A 23,356-nucleotide genomic window follows, 5' to 3' on the forward strand; every position below is an offset into this window, starting at 1 on the left:
TAGAGATCCTTCCAGGAAAAGGCACTTCTAGTTCTGATCTGGCATGTGAAACATGACAGTACTGGGAAAAACGTTTTTCTGCTAGTACAACTGGAACTCAGACAGGACTCTCACGCACACAGAAGCGTTGCAAAACCCCTCAATCCCCTAGTAATATTCACGATTTTACCAGCAGAATTGCTGGTTTAAAGGGGAGAACATATATAAGGTCATTTCTAAACACACCAGCATTAACTATTCTTTTCTCTTACATATAAAAAGTAGAACACAGACTTCCTTCCTATGCACCCCCATGCCCCCCCCAAACACACTTACACTAAAAATATATAAATAAAGGAAATGAAACTTCCCCATCAATGAAAATGGGGGGGGGGGGATTGGAGAACAAAGACAAAGACAAAAATTACCTGCTTTTTTTCTTTTTTAAGACAGAGAACTTCAGCCATTATCAAATTTTAAACTTCATAGCCACTTGCTGAGCAGGGCTGGGTACTTTTTTGCACAGTTTGATGCTGAAGTTATTTAGGATTTGACATTCACTTAAAAAAAAAAGTACCTGACACAAATTTTGCACCTCAAACGGACCCTGTCCTTTAAGAGCCCTGGTAAGCCTTGTTCTAGCCAGGTGGTGTGAACAAAAACATCTCACCATCACGGACCTTATATAAAAAGAGGTGCCGATAATTTAACATTTAACTTACACCTACCTGTTTTTTCTGGGGCAATCCTTCCCCAGTCCACATTTCTGCAGTCTTTACACTCCAGGGTGAGTTGGAGGTTTTAGAACCAGAGTCTGAGCTTTTTCTTACTGAATATGAGATTTTTGACAAATAAAAAAAAAAAACTTGAAAAAGATCATTCACGAAAATCTTGCTTTGCTATAGTTGCACTGAAGTCTAAACATGAAGAGAAGAAATGGCAAAGGAAAACAAAACCTTGCAGCTCTGTACTTCAAGGACATATCACAATGCGGGCTCTATCAAAAATCTTACCATGAGCAGTTGATGAGGGGAGGGAGGGGAAAGACAGCAACCATTTTCTCACTGAACTAAACAGACAGGAGAAAATTTGTGACGAGCCAGGATGGCTGCTTTAGACACTGGTGGGGTATGGAAACTCAGCACTTGTGGCCATTTGCCTGGGAAGTGACCTCCAGCAGCCCAGCTAAGTGGTGCATGGGAAGCTGAAGATTAGCTATTTGCCTGAAATTCGAACAAAATTTGAACTGTAAATTGGAGAATGACGAACTGAAAAGAATTTTTTTTAAAAAATCAACTACCTTTTGAATCTGCATCATATCAGGATTTTGGGTCTTTCCAGAGCAAATCATCAGTCAGTTATGAAAACTTAGGTGGGCTGTTTGTGTGCGACACACTACATTTATTACAGAGTAAGCTGAAACCACAAGACTCATTTCACTCAGAACCTCAAAATATACCCAATGCTACACAAGTACCCCAAGCCCCTGCAACATCCCCACTCTCATACAAAGAGTTTAAACTTTAAAAAAACCCAAAAAGTCCTATTATAGGGTAATAGGGCATACATTTCAAAGCATGCCCTGGGCTCCCCAAACTATTATCCTCTCAAGAAGAAAGTAATGTAAATTAAGTACTTGCCTTCTAGTTTCTGTGGCAGCAGGTTGTAACCTGAGCACATTTTCTAGTTTTCCCTCACAAAAATCAATGGATTTCTTTTCTTTCTGCTGCTGTTTTGAGCAGGTCCAGGTGAGCCCACACCCCTAACAGCATGGAGTGATATGGCCAAACCAGAAAGAGATGAGAGAAACCGCTATCAAAAATAATATTCCTTTTGCCCACAGAAACCAATATCCAACAAGAACCAGCACTGATATGACTTGCTGACCAACTGTGTAACCTACTTCATCCTCCTGGCCAGGCTGGACATACAGTAGCAGCAGCAAGGAGATGATGGTGCAAGAGCCCTTTCTCGGCATCTCCAGATCTAAGGGGAAACACTACCACAAGGTCCATAAAATAACTTGGCACATAAATGCATGCTGCTCAGAAGTAACTTCAATGGATCTCTTAAATGTTTGGTTTCAAGCAAAGAGTTAAAAAACCAAAAAAAACTGATAAAATTGTTGCTACGCTTCTTTGAACCACACTCAGATCTACCCTTTGAAGGAAGAGTCGCCTTTCTTAAAATATATTTGAATGTGCTATTTTTATCTTTATCTTAGAAGGCTTGATTTCCCCTCACAGCTCTGCAACTGATTACAATAATAGGTTTCTCAGAGATGGACAAGTTAAGAAGAGCTTTTATAACTTCATATGCAGCAAAACGTATGGAATTAGCTCCCTTAGTGTCAAACACAACCCCCTCAGTCCCCGTCCTACGAATACACACAGGGTAACTCAACTCTTGTAAGCAGTGCCATAGAAGTCAGTGCGACCACCACTTGTGCTCCTCACCTTACATAAATAGCCAAGGGTGTGGCACCCACTCCAGGCAGAATTCATACATGTGCTTAAGGATGCTTTTGCCTACTTCCTACAGATGGAAGGGAGCCAAAAGAATCTGTTTTTTAGGGACAGAAAAAACTATAATTCTGATAATTTTTCATTGGAACTGTGCAGATATGCAGCCCCCCAAAAATGCAAGGAGGGGAAACAAACTGTTTCCACATCAACCACTATTTCGTATCTGTCAAACATTGCTTGCTTTTAAAAAAAAAAAAAAAACAACAAAACCAGAACACATATTTCTAAGGAAGCTGAAATGAAACTGCCTTATCTCACAAGTTGTTATGACACATAATAAAGAGGCACAACCCAGGGCCCTTCTTCTTTACTTTACTGCTGTCCCATTACAGTATTGGTAAAGGGAGAGAAGAGCCTTCTCCAACACTTCGCTGAATAAGTTTTTAGGTGACATATTCCCTATTTGATTAGAACAAGCAAAAAAATAACATGAAAATACTCACAGCAAAATATTATCTTAATGCTTTAGGGAACCTACAGTACATTACAGGACTGCTCGTCCTATACTTTTCTCACACTCCTTGCCAGGTGCCAAGTTACAAGCTCAGTTTATAATGGCAAGTCTCAGTATATCACTGGAAGAATTAAAAAGGTCAGAAGAAGAGAAGCGACAGAGTTTTGAGGTTAAAATCTAGGAATTCCTTTTTCCTATCTAGGCTAGTTGAGTACTACCCAAAACCAAAACAAATCTGAAACAAGGACTTGCTTAATGGTCTTAAACGCATACTGAAGTGTTCTCACGAGGCAGGTCATCGTTAGCAACATAAAGACTGAGAAAATGAAATGGCTAAGGCACGGAGACTTTTTCAGTCTATCCAAACACAACATGAGTCAATATTAGGTAGAGAGGTTAGTCATGCTGTGGTTTATTTATGCTTATGTTGGCCTATGCAGGATTAATATAAATACTGGAGGTAGGATGCCTGCCTAGCTACTCGAGGCCTCATCCCTCTCCCCCAGGGAGGGATGCCAACAGCAAGACGTACATTGATAACAGCATGATTAAGCTCTCACCTTATCATTTCACCAAGAAGACAATTCTTCACTCCTCACTCAGGCCAACTTTCACAGTGAAGTGCATTACTTACATTTGAGATTTTTTGGCTTTTCAAGATACACTGGGTTTGACTACCACACCGCAGTGCTGCTCAGTTCCTCACTGAGTCGCCCAACTTCAGAAACACAAGCTGCTTATCAACGGTAGCAGAACAGATCATAAGAGCATTTATTTGCACCAAAACTTTTGAGTAGACTATATTTAAGGCTTAAATTTTTCCAAAGTATATCAGAGTATCAGTTATGGAAGAAAAATGCATACAACACATTTTCTTCGTATGAAAATCCACTTATCTAAATTGTGCACAAATATCTTTGTTTTAAGCAAAGATGTATAACTGAACTTCTGTGCCTCATGTATATGCACAGAACACTCATGGAGTAGCACTTCTGTTGTTAAATGTGTGACTCGAACAAGCCTTATTAAAAGATCTAACACACCAGGGCACATCACGCCCCGTCACTTCACTGGGCAACAAACTGAAGTGGCTCATTTCTAGATACATGAGTCTTATTAAGGCAATGGCTCCATTTCAATCCAACTCAGCATCCAAGACCACCAAGAACGGACAACAGCAAACAGCTGCATATATCACATGCAGAAACAATTCATGCAAATGCCAACATTATAAGAATGGATCACTCCATTATGGCACTGTACCCCTAGCGAGGGACCAAGTCTCTCTGTGGGCCAGAGCCCCAAGCAGGATGGGTAAAGAGAGCAGGGTGGCCCTAACAAACAGCCCAGCATGCCAGGCCAACTTGCCAAGTTAACTCTCTCCTCTTCCCATACCAACAATAAAACTGTAGCTGTCAAAGGCATAAAAATGCCTCCCCAATAATTAGAACATTAGAACATTAATCATGCAGTTAAGCATGACTGCAATATTGCAATATTTTCCATAAATAATTAAGCTGTGGGTCATCATATCTATTTAGCCATCATACTAATCTGCAAAAATGTATGAACTTCACTTGTAACCATCTGAATGACAACCAGCACTGATGCACAGGGACAGTAAGTGCAGGTCAGATTTGACTGGATGAAGGCACTAATCCCGCTAAGTTTACATCTCGACCAGTCAAGCTTGGCTAGGTGACCGGCACACGTGAAAACCGCTCTGTAAAGTCAGCAGAAGGATGAGTAGGCATTATCCATTTATTAAGTGGCTAACTGCCGATTAATTTCACTTGCAAATCACCTCTCCGGTATTTAAACACCTGGCTACGAGTTCTTGTTCGCTACCACCCCGCATGTTGACGGGCCAGAAAATCGGATCGCCCCGGCAGCGCCCAGCCCGCCGCGCGCTCCTCTCCCGCGGGAAAGGAGAAATTCCCATTCCTCCAAGACGAGCTCGCCGCCCCGCGCGGTACCGCCCGGGAAGGGCTCCACAGCCAAGCCCCGGGACCGCCCCGCATCCAACACTGATACCGAGACGGCACCGAACGCGCTGCGGGGCGAAGGGCGGGGGGAGCCGCGTGTGGGTTGGACACTCGTGTCAGGGGCCGTGACAGCGCGGCGGCTCGGAGAACTTCCGCGGCCAGCCCCGCCGAGCCGCCCTTCCCCGCCTCTCCTCTCCTCTCCTCCCCGGCACGGCGCGGCGGCGCCCGGGACTGGGCGGCAGCGCCGCGGTGGGGCGCCCCGCCGCCGGCCCCCGCGCCCCGCTCCGCCCGCCCGGGCCGCCCAGGTACCGCGCACCCCCCGCCCGCCCGCAGCCGGCCGGGCAGGACGGGGCGGCGGGAGCCGGCAGGGCCTGGGCGCTGCAGAACGAAAGTGAACTGCGAGCTGCAAACTTTTTTTTTTTTAATCCCCTTTCCACCCCCCACCCCCCCTCTTCTCGCCCAGCGCTGCCCCGGCTCCTGCAGAAGCGAAACTTGCGAAGCGTTGCCCCTACCTGGCGCCAAGTCTGCAACAAGTGCAGGCGTGGTGGGGGGGAGGGGGGCCGGGCGCGGGGCCCGTGGCGGTGTCGGCGAGGCGGGAGCAAATCGCGATATTAATTTATTACGGAGCTGCCCGGGGCTCGGTCCTACTTCACTTACAGTACGGCGCCCATCCTGTAAACAAATATCTCTCCGCCAGGAAACGCGCTGCCCCGGCCCCCCGCGGCCCCGCTGCCCGGCACCCACCCCGGCGGCGGCACATGGAGCGGGGCGGGGGCCCCGCGCCGGGGGAGGCTCCGAGCACCGGCACTTACCTCCGGCACGGCCTCCCCCGCCCGCCGCGCTGCCGAGTCCGTGATGCAAAAAGAAAGGAGGGGGGGGTGGTGGAAAAAAAAAGAGAAAGAAAAAAAAAAACAGTGTCAGCAAATCGCTGTCAAATAATTTCCTTGCAGCAGAGAGCGGGGAAAAGCAGAAGCAGGAGGGGGAGGAGGCTGCGGGAGGCGGCGGGATCCCTCCGCCGCGATGGGTCTGGCCCCGGGTAGCGAAGCAGGAAGTAAGGTGTCGGTGGCGCCGCGGCCGCCCGGCCCCGCGGCGGGGCGAGGGCGAGGGGCGCCCGCCGGCCCCCGGGGCCCGCCCGCCGCCGGCCGTGCGCCGCCGCCTCCCGCCGTACCTCCCTCCTTCCCTCCCGCTCCGCCGCGCCGCGGTCTGGCTGGCAGCCCCTCCTCTAAGGGCGGTGAGCGCAGCGCAGGTGCCGGGGCCACTGGCGGCGACCTGTCAGCGGCTCCCGCCGGACCGGCGGGGTGCGGGCGAGGGGGTGCCGCGGGATCCCGCCGCAGGGCGCCGGGGCCGCCTCCCGCTCCCGGCTGGTCGGCCGTGCCTGCGAGTGACACCGCGCCAGCCCTGGGGCCGAGGGAGTCCCGCCGCCGAGGGGCTGGGGCGGAGGGGGTCCTCCCCCGGCGCAGGGGGGTGTCCTGCGGAGTTGGGGGAGCCGTGTCGGGGCCGGGGGCTGCGGGCGCTGCGGTCCGGCCTCCGCCAGCCCCGGGGAGCCGGGGGAGGAAAGCAGCCGCGATTAAGGCGCTCTCTCACCCGGGAGGTCTCCTGTCCTGTGCGGGGAAGGGCTGCTGCGCCTGCCGGGGCCGCCTCCGGCTGCAGGGAGGCTCCGGCGCTTTGGGTTAATTTAGAAGTTAATTCTCTAATACAGCGAACCGTGTAGGAACTTGCTCCTGTGGTCACTGATCTTCGCCACTGGTACTCTTAAATTACCTTTTTTTTTTTTTTTTTAATTCTACAGAAATATATTGGTGAAATACCTCATCGTCCTGCCTCTCTTGGGCTCAGCATTTGCATTAGATTGCACCAAAATGTTCCCTCGCATGGAAGGATTTTGCAACTTGGGGACATATCTGTATATGTGATGCATACAGCTTATGCAGTGCTCTGTTTAAGCTCATGGACAATGACAGACAAGTTACTGTAAGAAACCGTAGCTAGGAAGAGAGAAACTGAAACGGGGATGGTTAAAGGGCCTACTTCTGTCTTTAAAGAGGGGAAAAAATCCAACACACAAAACTCTCAAGGGTTATAACTCAAACAGAAAAAGGTTTGGTGCTAGCATTTGTGATTCTGCCTTACATTATAATGGTTACCAGCAGCCTCATTTTCTTTTTATGGTCATCCTGGTTTCCTGGTTGCATGGCACTTCCATTGGGCCACTGTTCTTAATAATTTAACCTTTTATGAGATTATTTTGATTTACAGTGTAGATTAGAGGAAGAGTGAAAAAGCATATCACCCATTGGCTATTAAACTACTTTGCACTATATGCAAAGGTCTCTGCTGTTTAAAATGTGAGAAAGGCTCTTCTCTTAATTTTTCTTTTTTTTCCCCAGCCAACTAGTAATTTTCTAATTTTATTTTTACTTAACTGAAAAATACCATTCAGATAATGTAACTTCTCTGTGCTGAGCTATACAAAATGTATTCTAAGTTTTGGATTCAATGGTTGGCTTGTTTGCTTGCTGGAGTCCTAAGTCATATAAACTATGTTGAAAATAGAATTAAAACCACAACTCAACACTCAACATGTGCCTTGCCTCTGTTTAGTTTTTGTGTCTAGTCTGAAACCTAGAATAGCCCATATTACTTGTGATTTCCAAAATGACTTCTGAAAATAAGCAATGGAATTTAACAGTCCTTCTAGGTTTGTCTCAGCATTTTTACTTGTCCAGTTAATCGGTACAAGTAAACCTCTGTTGAATCAGCTAGGTGTTACTTGACTTACCTGAAACACACACGTTTGTGCTATAACTCTCAAAATAGAAGCAAATGTCTAATTTAAATTTGAACAAAGAATCATTATCAAGGAACCTTCTGATGTGCTATAAACTGGACCCATCTTTGCCATAACAAGTTTAGCTATTCTTTCAGCTTTGGACAACATTTCCATAGAACTATGGGGGCTGGCTATAACCAGATTCCATTCTTTGTACTTATCCTGCCAATTATGAATTGGTCTCCATCAAAAGCACAAAGCCTTAATTTATGTTTCTCAGTTTTCGTCATCCTTCTTCTAATCTTCAAAGATTTGAGTATCAAGCTTCCCAGTTTTGAATAACAAATCATATTACTATTTACAGTATTAAAGCTCAGAATAATTCTACAGGTTTGTCATGATGTTGTTCCATAATGATTTGACAGCGATATCTGGCAAGTTGGTGAGTGCTAGGAGCCCTGAAGCTGGGGTGAGTTAGGTCCTGGCCAGGGGAGCTGCCCGCTTGCTGCTGTCAGAAGAGGGAGACCTTGCTCTCTCTTGCCTGCCCGTCGAGCTGGTGGTTCAGCTCATCAAGCCAGAAAACTATTCCCTCTCTGGGTTAATTTCCTGCCATTTTGGTGAGCTCCCTGGGAAGTCAGCTGGGTGCCGGGAGCAGCTCAAAGGGAGCTGAGGGGGGACGTGGGACCTGCAGGAAACTATCAGGGTGGCTCAGCTGCCTCCTGAAGCCTCCCACCACTTAATGGCAAAGCAGCAAAAGTCTCTCTGTCAGATTTTTGTTAGCAATTAATGCATTTTAATTTTTCTAAGCAGGGGTGTTTTAGAAATGAATTACAGAAGTTTATAAGGTCTCTGATCATCCTCCTGGTTTATTCTTTTCCAACACAGAATTGCTGTGTCATCATCTTCCCAAATGCCTTAGTTTTTATTAGAAGGCTTTGCCTTGAATTTGTAGGCTTTCCAAGAAAGACAGTGCTGAAGAAAACATAGTATGGCTGTGGTAGGAGGCAACATACCGTTGTTCAACAGCTGGAGTCATTAAAATAAAACTACTTAAGACACCTTAATAAATCACATTTATGCAAGTATCTTACTGCTCGAAGTCACAGCAGCCAAAGTATGGATATCCGTCCTATTTCTTGGGTTTGGATGCCTGTTTCCAGGTTGAACTTTTAATTGTGGATGTTATCTTAAAAAAATTAACCAGACCTTAATTATCCAAGTCCATTGGACAAAACCAATGACAGACTTAATTTTGTTTTAATGTGGAGCGGTTGAGCCATACAGTGTACTGACATAGGATTTAGGTTTAAAAGCAAGTTTGGTCTCAGAATCTGATATCCAACATAATGTGGACTGTACTATTTATAACTGAGATTATAACCTACTCAGTTAAAGTTTATTTTCCAGGAAAAATGAAAAGTCATTATGGATAATTCAAGAAATGGCAAATATGGCCTTTGCTACCTGTTGTTCTGGTGTAATTACTGATCATCCTCTGGTTAAATGTTCGACCTTGATTTTTCATTTCAATTTGTGAGTTTTCCAGCTTGACATTGCTGGTTCTTTCCCTTCTAAATTAGCTTGGTATCATCAGAATCCCTTGGCTTTTACCAAGTCATTTACCTTTGTCTCTTTCCTGTTGAATGTATAAGACACATTGGGGTCTTACAGGAGTGACAATAGCAGGGTCAGAATAGTTAAAAATCCAAACATGTTTTCTGCTATCACATTCCCTGTGCATCGAAAGGGAAGTAGCCACAGCATCCCACATACCTGAACACAAAGAAAATTAAATTACAGTTGGTGATGGGCTTGCTCAGAGATCGGCAAGTGCATCATTCCAGGTCGTCCCTGTGCTCAAGAAACTTTACCTCTGCTTTGTTTGAAGGTAGTGTTAGCACCTCTGCTCTCGCCTTGGTGCTCCTTGCCTTCATGTATGTTTGAATATGGTGTTTCTCCCTCTTAGGTCCTCTTACCAGGAAGCTCAGGACACAGAGAGCTTCTAGGGTAAAACAGCTTGTGCTCTTTCGTGTCGCTTCTGACTGCATCCATTGTGAATTAGGAAAAATGGCCAAGGTTGAAACAGAGCTTAAAAAAAATTAAAATGGTTTTTCGTAGAAATGCATAAGGACCCCAGCTACTGCAAACTACCCTTTGGCCGCTCTTGCCTGGGTGAGAAGCAGGCCTGTGTCAGGCAAGCAGCATCCCACCCTTGCTGGTCCAAGTTGGCTTTTGTCCAGTGAAGTGGCTGCTCTGATCGAAGACGTGAGCTGAAGTCATGGATTTCACCAGCAGACTAATCTGATCTCAGACCGTGCCGCCAACATTTGAAACCTAATCCTGGAAGTAAAACTTTTTTATTTTCTTCTTCTCTTTCAGCCAGATTGGTTTGCTGATTGCCTAGCGTAAGGAATGGTGCAGGAAATGTGCCGAGGAGAGAAGAGGAGGAAAGCATACTGCTGTCACTCAGACTGCTGGTAAAAGCCTTGCCCACAGGGCCCCTCACTCCAAAAAAGGCATTGAGGTGCTGGCATCTGTCCAGAGAAAGGCAACAAAGCTGGTGAAGGGTCTGCAGCACAAGTCTTATGAGGAGCAGCTGGGGAAACAGGGGCTGTTTAGCCTGGTGAAAAGGAGGCTCATGGGAGACCTCATTGCTCTCCATGATTACCTGAAAGGAGGCTGTAGCAAGGTGGGGGTTATCTTCTCTCAAGTAACAAGCAGTGGAGCTAGAGGAAATGGCCTCAAGTTGCACCAGGAGAGGTTTATAATGGGTATTAGGATAAATTTCTTTACAGAAAGGGTTGTCAAGCATTGGCACAGGCTGCTCAGGAAAGTGGTAGAGTTACCATTCCTGCAGGCATTTAAAAGATGTACAGATGTGGTGTTTAGGGACAGTGGCGGACTTGGTAGTGTTAGGTTAATGGTTGGACTCAATGATCTTAAGGGTCTTTTACAACCTAAATGATTCTATGATTTTCTTCTGTGAAGGCTAAAATGAGTGAATTGCAATGGCTAGGGTCCTGTTGTCCCTTCTGCAAGTTATTGCCTCCAGCTGCATGGTTTTGCCTCCTGTTTGCACCTGATGCTGACACTCACGCTACTCAGGTGAGCCAGATCACCTCTCAGTGCTGGCAGAAATGTCCTGTCATTTTTCACATGGGTTGTCTCATTGAATCAGCCAGGCAAGTACCAGAAAAGGAGGAAGGAGTGTGTGCCCAAAAGTGGGATTTGCATCCACACAAGTTTAAATTACCTCTAATTGTCATGAAGCCACAGCTGCTCTCTCATCTGGAGGATAAGATGCTCATTAAGATAGTCAGTCCAGGACAAAAAAAAACCAGGAAAACTGAACCTGCATAGCTGTTTGCACCATGGGCAGCTCTAGGAGTCCACAAGCATTAGTTTCCTCTCAACTCGAACCCTGTCAGTCACTGAGCCACTGAGTTGCTTCTTTGGTGCAGCCTGCAGTAGCTGCTGAACCCCTAGGGCTCCGGCCCAGTGCTGATAGAGATGAGTGGTGATGGATGAGGGATCCTCCTGACAGCTCTTGGTGGGATGTGGCCTTGACTTCTCTGCATTGCTTTGCAGTTGGAGGCACAGGACCTGTGATACCGCTTTGCAGGATGCCCTGACACAAATCAAAGTCTGTAAAGTGCTTAGGAATGTTTTGGTAAAGAAATTACAGATAGGCAAGTGAGAAATAGTGATGACTTGGAGATTTTTTTTCACCGACAGTATTACTGTTTTGCAGTCATGCATGAGCCCTACAGAGGAAAATGAGCTAGAGACATTCTTGCTTCATTTTGTTTGTGCCAGTTACCATTCCTCTTGGAACAGTCACTTATACTATCATGCTGTCAGGAATAACCTGTGGGCATGTATATGTGTGCACAAGGGATACACAGTGACATGGACCATCTTGTGTGATCATGTCCTAGTGAGCAACGCTCCAGTTTGCATGGCTTTTTCACATGCCAAAAATGAGGAAATGTTTTATTTTATACAATACACTGATGTATGAAATTATATTACATGCATTTGTAAATTATGAATGTGTAAACATGTAAAATTCTTGTATCTTTATAAAACTAACATGAGTGAAAATAACTTCTTTTAAAAATAATTTCCAAATTTTAAGTTGATGGAGTGGTTTGAGCTATTTTACACTTTAAAACCACTCACTCTGTTACAGCTTTGATCTGAGATGGTCTTACAGTTCGGGGCCAGTAATACGTATCCATTTTACAGATGGGTAAACTAGGGAACAGAGGTGGTCCAATGTCATCCAGGAAAGCAGCTGCAGAGGTAAAATATGAAAACAAATCTCCTAAATCATTGCACTTTGTTATGTCTTGAAGACAGATCAGTGTTTTGCAAGTAGATCTTATGCCCAGCTTGCAATGTTTGGAGGTTTGACTGACATGCAAGAGGTTTTATCCTGCTGGCTTTATATGCGCTCCCAGTGGTAACAACTGAAAAGTGCTCTATGAAGAAGCACACCTTATTCTAAATGTGCTGCTGTTGTACTACTAGATAGAAATACTGAGTCCTGTTTGCAGACAAAGATTTAATTCAATTACACTATTTAATGGAAACTGCCTTTACAGGGACACTGTCAACTTGAAATCCATTGAAATACAGTGACAGATTTAAGGTAGTGTCTCCCACAATTTTTGTTGAATGCCCCAAGCAATCTTCCTGTATTATTTTCTCTTGGCTTTAAAAATTTGTTATGTAGTAGAATTGATATATACAAAAAAAAAGGCTCTAGGATGGCTTGTTACAGACAGCTGTACTAATTTCTAATGGGTTTGCTGAAAAAGAAAAATCATACTTTTGAGTTCGGGAAGGAAAAATGAAGCTGATTACAGTCAAAACTTTTCTAAAGATAAAAGGTAAACAGTTATGGAAAAGATGTGTGATGAGAATAGAAGGAAGCCTGGAATATTAACTTTAAGTTACAGTTAATCTTAATAGTTTTCTGTAGCAGAAGGATGATATCTAAATACAGATATGATTAAGTCAGTGTAGTTTCCTACCACAACATGCAACATGTCTAAGTTCACACTGACAACTGAAATCAAGATTAAAGTTTTCCAATGTATATAGTGAATTTCAGTGCAATGTCAGCTATGTTACTTTTTCAGAATTTTGTCCATTGGAAGTGGATGCAATATTGGCAATAGTACACCACATATTGTGTGGAAGAGCACAGGCAACCATCTCTGATTGGAACTTTGCCAGTCATCGTATCACCCTACTTTCAGCAGTTTCTGTTTTCTGTTTCATATTCCTCAGCACAGAAGCAAATTATTACACTGATTGTAGCAAAGCTGAATGTACAAGGGTTTGTTGAAGGAGTTTAAAACAACCATCCACATCTTCTGCTTTGAACTTTCCCATTCAGAACTGTAACCTGAATTTTTATACAAGTCTTTTATAGTCATATATACCAGTTACTTCAAGGTCTCACTGTGTCTTACTTGTTTGTTTCTTACATATATGACAGTGGGCAGATATGCATTTAAACTGTAAGGATACAGCTGTCAAGATTTAAAAATGCTATTAACCAACATGGCTAGACTGACACTGTATATCCAATATATATACAGTATATTCTGTTTATAGTGATGTAAGGCACTTTACATCATCAAATTGAAATAAGCTGTATTGTTTCACATTTTTACTGTGATGGAAATGCACTTACAGTAGAAGACAAGATCCTTTACATTTCTGTGTTAGTGTTTTTGTTTGGTGGCCCCAAAACACTTGAGGAGATGAGAGCTACACTAAGGAACAGAAAGCAGAAAATGCAATGGAGTTACTGTAAAACTGCAGTGAGACAGGGAACTGCAAGACCCATATAAAGCAGGCTAACAATAGTAGAGGGAAAGCAATTTGCTCTATAGCTGAGAGTTTTGCCAGCAGCAGCTGAAGGGCAGCAGATGACAAGTAAATCCAGGAATACGTAAGTATGTGATGTCTTTCTGATGGAGAAATTTTGCTTCTAGAGATGAAGAAACTATCTCCATTGCATTTAAATGGCCTGTGAGTCTCCAAACAAATATGAAAGACGGGAAATTAGGGGATCCCAAAAAAATATCCTGTAGTGCTCCAGATGCAAGCTTAGGTCTGTGAGACTAAAGGTCTCAGACTTTGGATCTGTTCTGTTGAGAAGAGAGGTAATGGTGCAAATTTGGCATGTGATTGTTTTCAGATGTGAAAAAGGAGAGACTCTCTTCTGAGTCACTAAAGTGTGGAATTTTCATATAAAAGCTCTCCAAAGTTTTCTTCTAACCATGGGTATTACCAACTTGTTCTTCCATATCTGAGACCTCCCTGTGAACCCATCAATGATGGCTTGATAACCTAGGGACCAGAAGACTCATCTCTTAGTCTGCAGTACCTGCAGCATTGCTAGCTTGCTGGAAAAGCTTGATGAAATACGGGGAGGGAAAAGAGGTTTCTCAAATTGGTTTAGCTGATGTGTTGGTCTGCAGAATCCATTTAACTTTATTTGGCAATTCTAACAATGACAAGGCATGCATTTGTGTTTCTCTGGGTATATATTTTACAGCTTATGTGTCCTTTTATCACACCAACATCTCCTCTAAACCCCCTTGGGAGGACAAGTACAGCTCCATGGATTTTTGTTTTGAGTCCCACACTATCTGACTAATCTAACAGAAGAGTGAGGCACTGATAATTCCTCTGTACCCCAGAGAGGGGCAAAGGAGCTAATTATATATCAATTGTATATCAGTTGAGGAAATCCCCAGATGAGGAGTTGTGGGTGTATTTCACTTTCTTCGCACTACTTGAATGATGTGCTGGGAACAAAGGAGGACAGAAAAATATATTCAGCCCTAATTACTCATATGGAACTTGTGGCCTTCTTAAAATATGCTCAACCCAGGAAGCAAACCCAGGCTTCTTCCAGACTTGTTTTAAGACTACGCCATTAGAGGCCGTTCTCTCTGAAGTGTCTGCCAAAAACCTATTGAGTCTGTGTTTAAGGAGCAGTCCTGCGTGGAGGTCCTTCCCTAGTGGTGTGCCAGTGTTTTCTCTTCCTATTAGAAGACTATCTGAAGATCTTGGACTTGTTCCACACTTAAGCTCCAAGCATCTTTATTGTCTATCTGTCCTTGCAATATGATAGGCCAGAAACTTTTACTGTCTGGTCTTTTTTAAGGCTTGTTTCACAATCTGGGTAATATAGATTTCTCTGTTTCCCACTTCTGTAATGTTTGTTATATTCAATTGTATGTCTGGCTTGGTGTTTATTTCTGCAGCTCCTTCCTGTGTTTCATGCAGTTCTTCATCTGCAATTGCTATCTCCACTCTCAGTCAGCACATCTCTCTCTATTAGTAATAGATCTAGTCAGTTCACATGTTTGCATACACTCTAGCATGGTAATGTTTTGTCTTGCTAGCAGACAGAGATTTTAAAGTTGTGATAACCTATATGTTTGTCTGAGGGATGTGAAAATAGTGTTATGTTTGTGAAAACTGGGGTTTGCACGTCCTCGGTTGTTTTCACATACTGTAGTTGACTGTCATCAGAGAAGTGACAAGCACAACACGCAACATTGCAAGTCCATTGTTCACATCTGGTCGTAATTAATTGACCACAAAAATCCTCAGCATTTTCCCTCAGTTATCTCTGTGTAGATACCACTTTGAGGACAGTTTTCTTTAAATCACCCTACACTTTCTTTGCTCCATTTTAAACTCTGATTGTACCTTATTTCCTCTTCCTAATTTTTTCTTCTACTGACCTTGCACTATGCATAAATATTCTTCATAGGGAAATCAGTGAGCTATTTGTTGTTAATTTTTTATGTCTTAGATTTTGTGCCCAGTACATAATGATCCAGTTACATCTCCATTTGCACGCAGTAACCCCTGCTTTCCACTTCTCTCTGCTGCCAACAAAGCAAGTTTCTTTTCTAATACCTTAAAGTACCTCCTTTTATCCTTAACTCTCTACAGATGCTTCCCTCCCTCTTTTTTGTTAATTAAGTCAGTTTCTAAGGATCCTCTGCCTAGGATTGTGCCTGTCTCCTTCTGTGCCATGTTCTGCTCTGAGAGGGAGGGTGAGAGGTAGCTGCTTCTGTCCTCCTCCCATTCCTGAGCATGGCAGTAGAAAGATGCCAGCTTGCCTAAAAAGAGCTCTCCGCCAGTTTTCGAGCAAGTGTTTTGAAAACTAGTTAGGCAGTTTTCCCGCTGTAGACAGGCTCATAGAAGGACCATTAATTACTCAGTGCAGGCTTAACCGTGGGCAGAAAAAGGGGGCTTTTGTGTGATTGTCAAACCCTCACCATTATTTGTACATGTTGGTTTTGTATTTAATAGGATTACATGACTTCTTTGCTCTATATGCCAAAATGGATGGTTCCTTTCAGTAATAAAACAAAGCCAATAACCTGAAAGGAACTACGACTCAAAAGCACAAACTTGACCTCTGAGTGACCTTGACATTTACAGACTAAAAACAACTTTTCTTTGAACAGACAGAAGTCAGGGAGCCAGCAAGAACCAGGAGAAAATGGTTTTGTTGCTTTCTGATTACATTGTTTAAACCAACATACTACATGGTTTACAATACTTCATTACAATGTATTAGGGCCTGGAGGTGATTTAATGTCTGTTTATAACTGAGACTAATCTTGAAATAAACAAATGAATGTTTGGAAAATGGATGAAGCTGTTCTGCCGGAGACAGCATTAAATGCATCTCTGAAGAGTAAATCATGGCTGTACAGCACTGAAATGCTTTTTATTTCTACTTTCAGTTGTGTTTCAGTAGTTTTATCTAACAAAATTAATCACAGTGCAGTAAAAAATTTCTAATTGGGTAGGACTGTCTAGCAGACATACATTCTATAACAAATCCACAATTTAAAAACTGTTTAGCCCTTTAGAATCAGGGAAAAAGATAAACTAGAAAATGCTGTAGCATTATACTAGGCACCATGGTGATCTAAATTAAATCTGTTACAACCTGTTCTAATTTAAAATTGCTCCGTTGTGTGAATGAAGGGGGAAAGAAGAGTTAGTTCACTTGTCCAAAGCATTTTCATATTCCCAGATAAATCTTTCATCCTCCCTGCTTTTCCTTGTGGCTGTACATTCCTGTTTCCTTTGTGCTTCCCCTGTGTAACTGCACGTAAATGTGGCTTCAGACAGAGCCAAGAACTCTTCCTCCAGAGTTTGGTATCAGTTCTGGTTTCTATCAGCAGAGAACAAGGAATGTCATTGAGTGTCACCATCGGGGTGCCCAGCTGCTCATGGCACCCAGAAGCTCCTCTGCAGTGCTGTATGCAGGGCCTTGCTAGAGGAGGTTGCTCCAGTTTCTTCTGCCAGAGGAAGACTGCAGCGCTCATCCTGCCATCCATCTCTGCGGGCGACTCCTTCACCGCTTGTGCTTCTCTCCCTCTCCTGCCTCCCCTACCACCCAAAGCCCTATCCATGGCCCCCGGGCTTCTAACACTTGACTCATTCCAAAAATGTCTTGAATTTCCTTAAGTACCAGCCACTAACCAGTTAAAGCCTTATTGGGGGGGGGGGGGGGGGGGGAGAAAAGTGAAGTCGCACGGCTCCTCCCGTCCCACCCCCGACACCCTTCCGGTTGCACACTGGAGGGAGTGGGAGCTGGGAGGGCTGGAGTGGAAGCGGCGGGAGAGAGTTCTGCACCGCCGTGCCCGCGCCGCCTGCCGCCACCCAGCGCCCAGAAGAGGGAACAGCGAGGAAAAGCAAGACTCCGGCAGGGAGCCGCCAGGGCGGGCATGGCTCAGGAGGACCGCTTAACCTGCCTACTTCACCACATCCTACACCCGCTGTAACAGGTCGGAGTCTCCGAACTTTGACAGTGCACTTCCTTGCGCTGCCGTTCATGCCAAAGACCCTGACTGCGCTTTCTTAGTGCAGGGGTTTTAAAGGTCTCATCCTACAGCAACACAGCGTCAATAATTACAGTTCATATGTGTGGTTGCCTCTCTTTATACCCCCCTTCCTGTCACTTTGTTTGCCACACAAATATAAGTGGCAGAAGTCTCAAGAATAATTAAGTTTGTTCAAGCTTGAAAAATAGTCAACCACATGAAAGTAAGGCCTGCAAAGGGAAAGGTTGCAACAGAAGCCTGTATGTTCATTGGCATCAGTAAGTAAGCGAGGCGGAAGGGCGTTAGCTGCAGCATAAATTTCAAGTGGTGCTTCTACTTTCCTAGGTGTCAAAGCTGACCACCCCTGTGTCAAAAGCGTAGGCTTTCTTGGTACTAGCTTACCAACCTCTTTCTATCATAAAATCATAGAATGGGTTGGGTTGGAAGGCACATTAAAGATCATTTAGTTCAAAACCCCCTGCCATAGACAGGGACACCTTCCACTAGACCAGGTTGTTCAGAGCTCCATCCAACTTGGCCTTAAACACTTCCAGGGATGAGACATACACAACTTCTCTGGGCAACCTCTTCCAGTGCCTCTCCACCCTCACAGTAAAAAGTTTCTTCTTAATATCTAATCTAAACATACTCTCAGTTTAAAGCCATTCCCTCTTGTCCTATCACTATATGTCCTTGTAAAAAGTCCCTCTCCATCTTTCTTGTAGTTTCCGTTCAGGTACTGGAAGGCTGCAATTAGGTCACCCCGAAGCCTTCTCTTCCAGGCTGAACAAACCCAATTTTCTCAGCCTTTCCTCATAGGAGAGGTGCTCCATCCCCCTAATAATCTTGGTGGCCTCCTCTGGACTCCCTCCAACACGTCTATATCTTTCCTGTGCTGGGGAACCCAGAGCTGGATGCAGTGCAGTGCTCAAAGTGCAGTCTCACCAGAGCAGAGTAGAGGGGCAGAATCCCCTCTCTCACCCTGCTAGCCACACTGCTTTTCAGCCCAGGACACGACTGGCTTTCTGGGCTGCCAGTGCACATTGCTGGGTCGTGTCCAGCCTCTCATCCACCAGCACCCCCAAGTCCTTCTTGGCAGTGCTGCTCTCGATCTGTTTATCCCCTGGCCTGTATTAACTGCTATGTCTAAATACACACTAGCAGTGTTCTGAATTTACTGTGAAAACAGATGAGATCAGGCACATTTTTGTGCGTGTGGTTTTTTTCCTTTGCTCCCATGTTAATTTCCCCTTTCCCCCCCCCCCGTGCAACTCATTACAGACTATTATCTTAGTTCCTGGTAAATCTCTTTTAGAGGTTGGCATTTTAACTTACCAGCTTAAGCTCTAGACTGTTGACATATTACAATGCAGAAAGGAGTGAAATTATCATGGACTGAGTTGGCACTGTATTTTTTCTAAGGCACTGCGTGATGAGAATAAATCATTGTTGTCACCCTGACATGATCTGCTAATGAAGATGCACATCCTCTTGCCCTGCTTTCTTACTGGATGTTGAGAGGACCCTTCCTCTGTCTTTTTTCTTCATTTCCACTGTGGAAGAAGCTTCCTAATTCTGCACATTCGTTTGCTTAGCAATATTGCTGTTGCCTAATGCAATAAAAATCAGTTATGTAACTGCCTTTGCTAGACTTGCAGAGCATTCACCAGACGGGAAGATGGCCACAGTATCTTTATGCTTTCCTTATGCCTCCTGTGTTCGCTGTTATTATGCAATATGCTCTGCTTTACGTATCTTCTTTTTAAATAATTTTCCTTGACATCATGTTTAGAATATTATACACCTATAATCTAAGCTCATGCAAAGACAAAGCAGGGAAAAGAAATAAGCTTAATCTGATTTATTGCTAAAAGGGCTGATATTATAGCACTAGTGCCTCAGAGGAACAAAGAATTGCCTACAGTTTGTCAGATAGTATTTTTAATACTCTAATTCTGAACCAAATTCCTAAAATAATCTGTGTTTGCAGATTACCGTGTGCTCTTTTGTTCTGAATAATGTCTTGCTTAGTGAACTATGTCTTATCAATCCACCAAGTACTGGGTGTCATTGTTCACCTCATTCACAATTCATCTTTTAATTAACATTATCACAGGCAAAATTCTATTTTGGTCAGCGTAATTTGTCATTGGAACTGGCAGTACAGAAATAAAAGAATTACCATCTGAATTTATCTTAAGACGATGAAGGAGATGGTAACTACAAACCTACCTCATCCGGCACTGAAGAGGAAGGGAGGGAAACCATGTAAATGATAATGGCTTTAAAAATTATATTTGCTATGTAAAAATCACTACTTTGGCCATTCTGTATCTGCTAAGCAAACAGTTCTATCAAAATTACTGTTACTGAAAATATAAACCTGAATCCTGCACTTAGATACATGCTTTATTTGGTGGATAGGGTTGCTGACTTAGGGAAGATTTAAGAGATACAAATGTCTTTGCAAAGGGATGATTTTAGATACAGATATGTAATATCAATTTCATGCAGCAAAATGCTGATCATTTGCTTTAATAGTTAAACCTCAAAATTAAGTTACAAGTGCAGCATTGTTTTAGGGAACAAACAAGGAAATGAGTGTTTTTAAAATGTTTTTTATTAAACTGTACTAGATGAACCTTTCACAGAGAATAGAAACATCCTTCTCACAAGACTCACCTTTCATAATGATTGCCAGAAAACTCCGTTGATGTGGGGAAATTAAATAGCACTTTATTTTTCTGAGTCTATAAAGAAGACATCTATCCCTGCAGTCCAGATATGCAATGTTTTTCTATTTACATTCAAATTAATACAGTGATGTCAAATTGACTGCACCTAAGGTACAGTGAACACGTCAGCAAACCAGCCACTAAAAATTCACCCTAACATCCTTTTACCTTACGATTTCATCCATTCCTAGTTGCAAATGCAACAGGCCCTGAAGATGATCACATTCAAGCAGTACTCAGCCAAGATGACAATAGTTACTGTAAGCCGAGCACCTCTTTCAAGCATGCTCTGTTTGGAGGTCCTTCCTCTATCAAAACAGTCAGGCTTCAGCTTGGCTGCCACAGGTAACTTCTGTTGCATCAAGAGGAAGTCTTCTAGTAGATGATCCATTAGTACCTTCTAAAACAGTTTTTTAAGACAAAACAATCACTCTCCACTGTGAGAATTAATGTTTTCTCAGTTGTGCCTATTGTGCTGGTTTTGGCTGGGGTAGTCTTCACAGTGACTAGTATGGGGCTGTGTTTTGGATTTGTGCTGAATACAGGGTTGATAATATAGAGATGATTTTGTTATTGCTGAGCAGGGCTTGTGCAGAGCCCAGGGCTTTTCTACTTTTTGCACTGCCATTCTTGAGGGTGCATGGGAAGCTGGGAAGAGACACAGCCAGGACAGGTGACCCCAGCCGACCAAAGGGATATTCCAGACTATATGACATCACGCTCCATATATAAAGCTGGGGGGAAGAAGCAAGAAGGGGGAACATTTGGAATAATGACATATGTCTTCGCAAGTAACAATTACGTGTGATGGAGCCCTGTTCTCCTGGGGATGGCTGAACGCCTGACTGCCCATGGGAAGCAGTGAATTAATTCCTTGGTTTTCTTTGTTTGTATGCATGGCTTTTGCTTTCCCTATTAAACTGTCTTTATCTGAACCCATTTATCTAGCTTTTACCTCCCTGATTGTGCTAGTGGGGGAGCAAGTGAGTGGCGGTGTGGGGCTTGACTGGTGGCTGGAGTTAAACCACAACACGTATTTACATTGTGTTCTTACTGGATGCAGCATTTATTAAAAATACTGGACCTTGATTTAGTTAATTGATCCCCAGTCAAAGTACCAAATTTGATTTCTTTTTTTTTCTTTTTTTTTTTCTTTTAATGGTAGAGGCAAGCAGTGCTTAAACAGACAAGTCAGGAGGTGAAAGAGATATAAATGACATATGCATCTTTCATAACCATAGTCTGTAGCATTCTGTGGGCTATCTTGTGTGTTTAAAAGCAAAGTGAGATCCAGAAACCTCTCAGCTAGAGCAGAAAAATGCTATAAAGATTTAATATTAACCCTGCTGAAACATTAAATTCTCTAAATTTCTTTTCTTCAGTTTCTATCTGATAATAAACCTGGGAAGAGTTAGACTTTTTGGCAGAAGATAAAGACAGTCTCCTCAACCTTAATTATTATTCCTGAATTTGAATAATATCTTTGCTTATGAAGTTAATGGCAGAGGCTAAAAGTTACAGAAAATTCTACCACGAGTTGTAAAAAAAGATACCCAATAAGTTGTTATGCTCATATTGAAATAATGGCTTTGCAGTCTAATTTCTGTTTGGGTTGCCCACTTCTCTAAGGTAAAATAAGATGCCTTTCACATTACTAAATCCCAGAATTCTTCTAACATTTTCTTCATGCAGCCCAGAAAGAGAAACAATTAAGTCATACAGCCATCTTTCACCCTGTGCCGTGTTCCAAAGAAGCGCCGTGTTCTGTATTCTTTAGGCATCAACAGTGCATGAATGAGAAGCAGCGTGGGCTTTACTGATCTTCTAAGGAATATATAATTATTTTCTGTGTTTTAAGAACGATTAGTTAAAAAGTGACAAACGAGATAAAAATGAATACAGTAAAAATATGTACCCTGCATATAGTAAGGGTACATACAAAAGGAAATTATCCTTATTCTTAGAATATTAGAAGGTGTAATTAATATTCTCAAGGCTATCCTTTTACCATTCCGTGATTCCCTCATAGCACAGGCTAACCCCACCTTTTTTCAGTTCTTGTAATGAGTCTTTCCAGAAGTATGTGTGTTTCCATCATCTCAGAATTCCCCAAAACTCCCAAACCCAGTGTGTAAGTCAATGCGATGATTTATAAACCCTTGAGGTTTCATAAACAAGTGCTTACATGGTGTGAGTAACACAGGAGTGCAGGGTGCTGCCCTCTGATGCACTGAACGTTCAATCTCCCCGAGAGTAGCCAGGAGATGGCACACAGCCCATCGCCCTTCTTATATCAATGTATGGCCATAGATGTTTTGTTACTGCTTGGACAGATATAAGGTATCTCCCTTGGGAAGCTCAATATGTAAATTATTGTTTGAGGGGAGAATGAGGAGAAGGAAGAAGAAAGGAGATGAAAAAGGGAAAAAGTAACTATGCAACTCACTATGAGAATTAAAAATTGTTAAGGAATATAAGACAAGAAGTGGAACTCGCTTTCAATGCAGAGTTTTGCTGTAACTTAGTACTGTTTGGCAAAGGTAACATTTATGGCCGCCTTTGGCTAGTACTGCAGGCAGTTATAATTTGGTTTGTCTTTCCTGCCTCTTTATTCCTCTCCCATGCATTGTCTAGTTTTGGAAGTGTAAATTCTCTGGACCAGAGACTTCCTCAACAGGATTTGCTGGGGTAGGCTCCTGCTGGGTGGGTCTTTATCCCAGCTGTGAAGGCTGACAGGGGATGCGAGGTGGAAATGGTATTTAGTTTGTGCGCACAGGTCCACACAGAAGTTGCCAGCAAGCAAAGGAAGGTGTGTTTTTAAACCTCAGCATGGCTCCAGCAGCCACTCAGGTGCCCCATGGCTGCACACACGGTCAGACACGTCTGCTTGGTTTGGGCTCAGCTGTAATTACAGAGGTGCAAGGCAAGCCCGTGGGTATCACAGTGGTACAACAGGTTTTCGGAAAGGCCTTGTAAGATGCCAAGCCTGTATGAGCTGAAATAGAGTTAGAGAGGATGACTGCT

At 43.5% G+C, this 23,356-nt stretch overlaps 1 long non-coding RNA gene across 1 annotated transcript; it reads left to right on the forward strand.

Annotated features, from left to right (window-relative positions):
• Positions 1-6,085: 6,085 nt before the first annotated feature.
• Positions 6,086-7,522, forward strand: LOC116784551. The gene is made up of 2 exons (XR_004356128.1): positions 6,086-6,174; positions 6,733-7,522. It is a non-coding gene; the product is annotated as an uncharacterized LOC116784551 (long non-coding RNA).
• Positions 7,523-23,356: the final 15,834 nt, after the last annotated feature.

Source organism: Chiroxiphia lanceolata, chromosome 3 (genome assembly GCF_009829145.1).
Source record: "Chiroxiphia lanceolata isolate bChiLan1 chromosome 3, bChiLan1.pri, whole genome shotgun sequence".
Classification (NCBI taxonomy): Eukaryota; Metazoa; Chordata; class Aves; order Passeriformes; family Pipridae; genus Chiroxiphia; species Chiroxiphia lanceolata.